The following is a 7973-nucleotide window of genomic DNA, read 5'->3' as shown; positions in this document are numbered from 1 at the left end:
AATAGTGCAATGAGCTACAATACAATATTAAAGAAGTACCAAGAGACAGACCAGTTTGAGTTGGTTCTCTCCATTCAATTGTTAGCAATATATAAAAAAATTATACCTGCACCACAATCTGCTACAGTAGATACAAAATCAAATAGATACATCTACTTGAAGAAAAAAAAAAGACCGTTAATGGTGACACCATTAAATTGCAATGTACTCTTCTATAATTCCATTAATTTTCCTTAAATTTGCAAAAGTGTAATTTAACTCTCCTTAAATTTATAATTTTAATAAATATTAAAAACTTTTTAAGTGAAAAAATAAAATTTGTCAATTTTCTCAAGGTTGTCACAGTTTTTTTTAAGGAAACACAAAAGGGAAAGTTATTTAAAATAAAGAACAGAATTTAAATAACATACCTATCTAAATCCGCAAATATCTAGACCTGCATATATTTTATATAATGAATTGATTTTTACCCTAGGTTTTCCTTGTTTTAATTCATTCCACGTTCCTTCTCCATCACTTGATTTAAGTGCCCAGAGTTTTACTGTTTTTATAGAAAAGATCTCTTGACACTATGCCTTTGACTGAATGACATGCAGAGCACACACCCACAAGAAAAATTTTTTTAAAAGGATGTCAAAGAACATGACATGATAACATCAAACAAAGTTTAATATCCTTTTGATAATTTCAAAATTCAAACTCCACAAAATTTGCTTTGCCTCTGACAGTTTAACCTTGTGAACTACAGCATGTTCCTTTTTTTAATTATGGAAATTTTCAAACATACACAGATGTGAAAAAAATATAATGAATACACATTTTATCTACCACTTACCCTAACAATAACATTTATTAAAGTTATATGCCCTTATTAAAGAAACTGAACTTTGAACCACAAATATATACTGTATATTACTTCATACATTATAATTTAGAATTAAACTGGACCCCATAAACCTAAGAGCTTAATATATTTCCCTTTCATTAAACTACTGAGTTTGGGGATCCCTGGGTGGCTCAGCAGTTTAGTGCCTGCCTTTCTTTCGCCCAGGGTGTGATCCTGGAGTCCCAGGATCAAGTTCCGCATCGGGCTCCCTGCCTGGAGCCTGCTTCTCCCTCTTCCTGCATCTCTGCCTCTCTTTTTCTCTGTGTCTCTCATGAATAAATAAATAAAATCTTTAAAAAAATAAATTACTGAGGGATCTAGTTAAACCTAAAATTTTATGTATGTAGGTACATACATAGTTACATATAATATAATATTTATAAATGAGATATCTATATATCCTCTACCCTCTTTTTTTTTAGTATTTCAAGTTTCTATTTAAATTCTAGTTAGTTAATATATGGTGTAATATTAGTTTCAGGAGTAGAATTTAGTGATTCATCACTTACATATAACATCCAGTGCTCATCACAAGTGCCCTCCTTAATGCCCATCAACCATCTTGCCCATCTTTCTGCCCACCTCCCCTCCAGCAACTCTCAGTTTGTTCTCTACAGTTAAGAGTCTCTTATGAAAAAAAAAAAAAGAGTCTCTTATGATTTGCCTCCTTTTTTTACCTTTCCCCTTTGCTCATCTGTTTTATTTCTTAAATTACACATGAGTGAAATCATATGGTATTTGTCTTTGACAGACTTATTTACTTAGCATAATTCACGCTAGCTCCACCTATGTCATTGTAAATCTCTACGCTCCTTTTGTTTTTTTTTTTTAATTAAAAAAATTTTGTTTGAAGTAGGCTCCATACCCAGCAGAGCCCAATGTGGGGCTCAAAACCACGACCCTGAAATCAACACCTGAGCTGAGATCGAGTCCAGTGTTTAACCAACTGAGCCACCCATGTGCCCCCTACCCATTTTTTCCCTCTACTCTCCTTTTTAAAGAATGAAATACTTTGTGGGTTCTGACTTCAACTGACAAATGTAATACTGGAATTCTAGTTCTGGGTCTACTGTAGCAAACCAGATAAACCCATGCAAGTCACTTTTTACATCTTCTGGCATCAGTGTCCTCCTTTCATGGGTTGAGGTTAAACTCATCTTCAGCTGTAGGATGTCTTTTCTCCCTTTTTTAAAAAATAGATTTTATTTATTTGACAGAGAAAGAGAGAGCACAAGCAGGAGGAGTGGCAGGCAGAGGGAGAGGGAAAAGCAGGCTCCTTGATGAGCAGGGAGCCCAATTACTGCTCATACTGCTCGGATCATGACCCAAGCCAAAGGCAGACCCTTAACTGACTGAGCCACCCACCCCAGGTGCCCCTAAGATGTTTTCTCAAAAGAGTACATTATAGTTGTATGCATACCAAGTTTATAATTATTATTTGAGCTCCTGCTCTAATTTATGCAACTTCATCACAAAATTTGCATTTTTCTTTTGTTAAAGTTGCAAATTAATTGTTCAAATGTGCAGAACATATGCAAAACTAAAGGAAAAACAACTGACAACCAGGAAATACATTGTATACGACATCTTAAACATTTTTTAAAGATTTTTATTTATTTGTTTGAGAGAGAGAGAGAGAGACAGCTCAAGTGCATGAGGGGGAAGGAGTAGAAGGAGAGGGAGAAGCAGGCTCCCCACTGAGCAGGGAGTCAGATGTGGGGTTGGATCCCAGAACCCTGAGATCAAGACCTGAGCCAAAGGCAGATGCTTAACCAACTGAGCTACCGGACACCCCAAATTAAACTTTTTTAAAAGATTTATTTATTTATTCATTCATGATAGAGAGAGAGAGAGAGAGAGAGAGAGAGAGAGAGGCAGAAGACACAGGCAGAGGAAGAAGCAGGCTCCATGCCGGGAGCCCCACACGGGACTCGATCCCAGGACTCCAGGATTGCGCCCTGGGCCAAAGGCAGGCGCTAAACCGCTGAGCCACCCAGGGATCCCCTAAACTTTTTTTTTAATTAAATATTTTTTGAAAATTATTTCAGTATGTCATGAGAAGAATTCTTCAAGAATGTAGTAGAACTTTTTGCAAACTCTTCCATCAGTAGTATGAGACTGCAAAAAAACATACACAAATGAATAAGCCAAAAGAAAACATTGAGTATTCCCTAACGACAGTAAAGAACATTATCCCCAGATTAAAAGGAAAGTCTTCAATTTTGAAGACTCCATTAGAGCTCAGAAATGAATTTGTATTCATGATCTATGTTCCACTACCCGCAGATATAGTGGCTTAAAGCAACATGACTTTATTAGCTAACAGTTCTGTAGCTGGGAAGACTGACACGGATCTTACAGGGCTAAAATCAAGGTGTTCACATGGCTGCTTCCTTTCCGTCAGCTCTACGGGAGATTCCATTTCCTGCTTATTCGAGTGTGGGCAGAATTCAGTTCTAGATGAATGTAGGACTGAAGACTTGGTGTCCTGGCTGTCAACATCTGGGTCACACTTAGGTCCTAGCGATCTCTCCCCAGTGCCTGCACATAAAGCACAACACCTCTGAACCAGCAGTGGGGTATCAAATTCTTCTCACTTGGCCATCTCTCTCTTACACAGCCAGGAAAAATTCTCTGACTTTAAAGGCATGTGTGATAAGATTGGGCACACATGGATAATCTAGTATAATCTCCCTATCTCAAGGTCAATAACCTGAATCACACCTGCAATGTCAGGTACAATATTCACAGGCTGGGGATCAGGACATGGATATCTTTGGGGGGGGGGCATTATTCCACCTACCACAGAAATGTATCTTTAAAAAGAGCAGTAATTGGTCTGCTCCTCAAATTCCAAACTCAGGAATAGCACCCTGCATTGCACACAAAACCTAAAATGGCTACTCATATTATTGGGCTTCCAAAGATTAAAAAGATAAAATTGGGAAAATTTCTGACTTCATGGAGATACTGCCACTTATTCATTGGTCTATTTACTTGTTCATATATTCATCCATCTATTAAATGTTTATTATGTTCCAGGCACTACACCAGGTGTTAAGGAAACACCTATAAATAAAACAGACACCATGCCAACTGCCATGGAACTTATGTCTAGAAGTTGGTACACACATTATACACTATATAAGTTTAAGTACTGTGAGTATGTGCTATGAATGAAAACATCCTAAGGCCTGTTATTGAGGGAACTACCATAGCACATGGTATCAAGAAAAGTGTCCCTAAGGAAGCAACATTAAGTTAAGAAATGAAAGATTAGGAGTTTGCCTGAAAGGGTGGTGAAACTGAGGATAAAAAGAAGTTATGCAAGGCAGAGAGAACAGCATGTGAACAGGTTCTTAGTTATAAGGAGCATTCTCTATTTCAGGAATAAATAAAGGACAAGAGAGAGAATACAAAGACCAAGACTTCCTTAATATTTTCAGAGTCTAGGTTAGAGTATCAATGCAGACCCCTAACCAGCCCTTCTCCCTACCCCAGATCCATCATGCCCTTTAGAGTTTTCACACACACACACACCCCAGTCTTCACATCCAAGTTCTATCCGTCCTTCCCAAACATTCATGTTTAAGGATCAGAAGACTTAATATTATTAAATGGCAATGCTCCCAAATTTGATCTTCAGATTCAACACAATTGCTAACAAAATGCCAGCTATTGACATTTTTGCAGAAATCAACAAATTGATCTTAAAGTTCATATGGGAATCCAAGGGACCCAGAATAGCCAAAATAACCTAGAAAAAATAATGCAGTTGAAGGACTCACACATCCAGATTTCACAATTTACTAGAAAGCTATAGTTATCAAGCCACTGTGCTACTGCCATAAAAACTACAGATCAATAGACAAGATTTTAGGTCCAGAAACAAACTGTCACACTTATGACCAACAAATTTTTGACGAGAGTGCCAAGACTATCCAATGGGAAAGAATCATCTTTTAAACAAATGATCAAATGATGTTGGAACAACTAGATATCCACATACAAAAAGAGAGGGGCGGAGACAGAGAGAGAGAGAGACAGAGAGAGAGAGAATTTGGATATCTTACTCATATCATATACAAAAATAACTCAAAATAAAATAAATGTGAAAATAAAATAAATGTGAGAGCTAAAACATTTAAACTTTTAGAAGAAAATACAAGAGTAATTATATCTTCGGACTAGGTGGTGGATTTTAAGATGACTCAAAAACACAACAAAGAAAAAGGTAGATAAACTGGATTTCACCAAAATTAAAAACTTTGTTCAAGGAACACATCAAGAAAGTGAAAAACAATCCACAGATGGGAGATAATATTTGCAAATCATGTATCTGATAAAGGACTTGCATTCAGAATACATGAAAAACCTTTACAAGTCAACAAGGAAAAGATAAATATACCAATTAAAAATAGGCAAAGGATTAGAACAGACATTTGTCCACAGATCATATACAATAGCTAATAAGTGCATGAAAATATGTGCCATCGTCATTAGCTATCAGAGATATGCAAATAAAAACCAGGAGACCTCACTTCATACCTGCTACACGGACTCTGATCAAAAAGATAAAAGTTTTCGGTAAGGATATAGAGAGATGAGAAATTTCACACACTGCTGGCAGGCTTGAAAACAGTTTGGCAGTTCCTCAAATGGCTAAACACGAAGCACCACAGGGCCAAGCACTTCCTCCTAACTAAGAGAAATAAAGGCAAAACACACACACAAGAACTTACACGCAAATGCTGAGAGTGGCATTATTCATAACAGCCCAAACATGTTAACAACCCATCTACTTATTATAAGATAATAAAATTTGGCTTATGTATATAGTAAAATATTATTTGGTAATAAAAAGTGAAAAGTCAAGAAGTGTTGATCTTTATATACTACAAATGGTTGAAGCTCAAAACATCCTCAGTGGAAGAAGTCAGTCAAAGACAACATATTGTATTATTCCATTTATATGAAACATCCATAACAGGCAAATTTTAGATCTAGAAATATGTTCTTTTTTGGGATGTGTGAGATAAGGGCACAGGGCTTATTTTTTTTTAAGGTTTTTATTTATTTATTCATGAGAGACACAGAGAGAGAGGTAGAGGGAGAAGCAGGCTCCATGCAGGGAGCCCAACGTGGGACTCGATCCTAGGTCTCCAGGATCACACCCTGAGCTGAAGGCAGACGCTCAACCGCTGAGCCACCCAGGAATCCCCAGGGTTTCTTTTTTGTAATGGAACAGGGTTAATTTTTTGATTGATGAAAAAGTCCTAAAATTAGATCATGATGATAGTCATCCAGTTGTAAATATACTAAAATTAGTATAAAAATTAATTGCATTGTACACTTTAAATAAGGTTGATTTCCATGGTATGTAAACTATATCTAATGAAAACTATTTGGAAAAATGTCTATTAGAGATGTGTGTCCAGCACCCTGGCTGTTTTCTATGTTGTTTCAAACATACATTCCTTTATTGCTTTTAATCTTAATATGTTTACAAGGACAATTGTTAAATAGAAACTATCATAATGGCTATACTTATTTCATGCCTCATTTTAAAGAAAAGTTTCTAACACTTCATCATTAAGTAGTATGTTTGCTCTAGATTTTAGGAGATACTCAACTCATATCTCATGTCCTCCGTAAAGAGTTTTCAGACCACTCCAGTCTTGAATCATGTCTTCCTCTTTGAGTGCCTTTGGTATTTATTGTCTGCCTTATGGATGTAAAGATAATAATCTTTTCTGTTCTGATACTGCTTAACACAAAACAACCTTCGAAAAGTAAACTGAATGCCCATAAAACTTCCCAGACCAGACCCCAGCAGCATAGAATGAGCTGCTTAACCTTTAAACACCCACACCAGTCATTTAGCATATAGTACTGAACAGATTCAAAACAGCTTTTGTGTAATTATTAAGTAAGTTTTATGCATCTTTTATGACTAGATCTTATTTCTCTGGTTAAGATCCTGGTGGGCACAGACTGTGTTTATTTGTAGTTCCACGAAGTCCTCGATAAATATTGGTAAAATTGATGTAATACAGTCATTTTAAACACCTGTACTATCATTACCACCCCAGTGTTTTATATTGTATCCATCACTTCCATTTCTCCATAGGACACACATGATTTTCAGAGATGAAGGAATATAAATTGAGAGCATTGATTTAATCAGTGTGAGCCTAAGCTGGGAGATACTGCTGGACTTATCAATTAGCACAACCTCAAAATCAGCAACAAAATCATTTTGTAGATGAGGCCCTGCAGAATGCCAGTCCATCTGGAAAGGAGGCACATCCTTATTTACCTTTTATGCTTTTTTTTTTAATTTCACCATTCTGTTTTAATGGTCAACTGCTTCAGCTCCAATTCTGTGCAACCATAGAATCAAAGCAATTTTAAGAAGCTATTCTTGGGACCCCTGAGTGGCTCAGCGGTTTAGCGCCTGCCTTCCACCCAGGGCATGATCTTGGAGTCCCGGGATCGAACTCCGCATCGGGCTCCCTGTGTGAAGCCTGCTTCTTCCTCTGCCTGTGTCTCTCCCTCTCTCTTTCTCTGTGTCTTTCATGAATAAATAAACGAAATCTTAGAGGAAAAAAAGAAGCTATTCTTGAGGCAATTCAGGCCTATACTCACATTTTGAGGGTGAACAAAGACAAGAATAAATCATTCACCAAGTTCTTGTAGTGACCTGATATTAGTACAGTAGGTAAGCCTTCCTAATTGTGTTCTATTGATTGGGCAACTAAACTACTATCTACTTGTTTTGCTTTCCTGTTCTCATTCAAGATTTTCATTTAATGAACTGGTTGGTGAGATATGAATTGTTGCCATTCCTTGGGCCACAGAGTTAAACATATCCAGCCTTTATCAATAAGAATTATAGAGTCAGATTTTTAAAGTCTGCCAGTATCACCATAAAAATGTGAATAACATCCTTAGATCAAATAGTACATAAAAGAAACTTTAGCAATAAAAATTAATAGTGTATCCATTTACTGCCTTATGGTCTGCTGCTTATTGAATTAGTCCAGTTGCTGAGGATAAAATCATAAAGCTTACTAAAGAAAAATAA

The 7973-nt window shown here is 36.6% G+C and overlaps 1 long non-coding RNA gene across 1 annotated transcript in view; it reads left to right on the top strand.

The window, feature by feature from the left end:
- The window catches only part of LOC118352797 (uncharacterized), a 56691-nt gene that overhangs the window by 30977 nt on the left and 17741 nt on the right, over positions 1-7973 (top strand). The gene's annotated exons all lie outside the window — the stretch shown is intronic.

This window comes from Canis lupus, chromosome 29 (assembly GCF_003254725.2).
Source record: "Canis lupus dingo isolate Sandy chromosome 29, ASM325472v2, whole genome shotgun sequence".
Taxonomy (NCBI): domain Eukaryota; kingdom Metazoa; phylum Chordata; class Mammalia; order Carnivora; family Canidae; genus Canis; species Canis lupus.
Note: the sequence above shows the minus strand (reverse complement) of the source record. Positions and strands in the feature narration are given on the sequence as shown.